General features: G+C 49.7%; 1 non-coding gene across 1 annotated transcript; it reads left to right on the forward strand.

The window, feature by feature from the left end:
* Positions 1 to 107: 107 nt before the first annotated feature.
* Positions 108 to 180, forward strand: H310_15386. The gene has a single exon. It is a non-coding gene; the product is annotated as a tRNA-Lys (tRNA).
* Positions 181 to 1,418: the final 1,238 nt, after the last annotated feature.

The following is a 1,418-nucleotide window of genomic DNA, read 5'->3' on the forward strand; positions in this document are numbered from 1 at the left end:
CGGTGGCGGCGGCGGTAGCGGCGACGAAGGGGGCGTTAGCTTTCGCTCGGGTAGATATCATAGTTTAATCAAGTCAAACGGTAGTGCGTATAACAAGGCAAAAAAAATTCCGTTTAGCTCAGTTGGTAGAGCGCGTGTTTTTTAATCCTGTGGTTGCGGGTTCGAGCCCCGCAGTGGGAGATCTATTTTCATTTTGGCGAGGCATCAACGAACTTGTTGCTATTGACCAATCTTCCATTGACTATGTGGGTGCGCTGCTCGAGCGATGGCCCCTGCCGCCACGTCGTCACTGGACGAACGTGTCGAAAGTAATGTGTCCAACCGAACCATTGCAATTTCTCTTCTACAAATGCGACGATACACTTGCAGCAATGCTGTGAGTGCTGTGTGCTGTCAACGACAACAACTCCGCCGGTGTGACGCCGTTTTGTCGTGGCTTTGCCACGTCATTACATGCAGAGTAGAAGTGTCGATACTACGTCCTTATCGAGACGACAACGGTCGGAAGAGGATCCGCAGAGAAGACTCAACACAACCGCAAAAGTCTCTGGCGAAGCTAGTGAACCGCTTGGCTGTGGTCGAGGTGATGTTGACCCCTCAGGCATGGGGAATATGAAGGAATTAGACATCGTGTGCGTCAACCAACGTCCCGACGGGTCACTTGGAATTGAACTCGTGCTGTCCAAGGCGGGATACTTCGTGGTCAGAAGAATGTGCACCCGCCCAAAGCTGTAGAGTATATCGATCTGATCAAACCGCGTGGAATGATCCTTCTGCTTGGTCCTCAAGTCGGTCGTAGCAGAAGTCGGCGATGTCGTCACGGCCGCGCAAGACCAGCTCGTGCAAAGCCAATTTGTCTACCAGCTACTTCGTTTGATGCATTGCTACCAGTGTAAGGATGTGGAGTCTTCCCGACCCGTCTGAACTCATATCGGACAACTACGTACGAGTTGAAGATTCACCGCAAGTTATAGCTCTTGCGTTGAGTATGCATTAAGTGACGTATAAGGAAGAGGAGCAGCATGAACGAGGCCATATGCTTGAATTCAACGATTCTAGACTATGGCGCCAGCCATCGGAAGGATGTGCTTGAGATAAATCCTGTGTTTTAATTCATTCTACAATTTACCTCCAACCTCCAAGTCTCCACTCCACCGCGATATCCGGCTTTCAATCCGGATTCAGTGTCCCTCTGCAAAAAGTACCGGAGTCGTTACATTGCACATCATGGTTCCTTATTGCCCCTTGCTGCCCCTCGGTGTTCCTTGTCCCTTGAATTACTGTCCTAATTAGGCGTCAGTGTGGTCATTCAGTACGACCCACGTCAAGATCCATCAATAGGTCCCTCTATTGCTGTAAGAGATACTTGGCAGTATTGATAAATCCATACTCAGTCCTAGTTGAATCAGTAGATGCCT

This window comes from Aphanomyces invadans, assembly GCF_000520115.1.
Source record: "Aphanomyces invadans strain NJM9701 unplaced genomic scaffold supercont1.419, whole genome shotgun sequence".
NCBI classification, from domain to species: Eukaryota; Oomycota; class Saprolegniomycetes; order Saprolegniales; family Verrucalvaceae; genus Aphanomyces; species Aphanomyces invadans.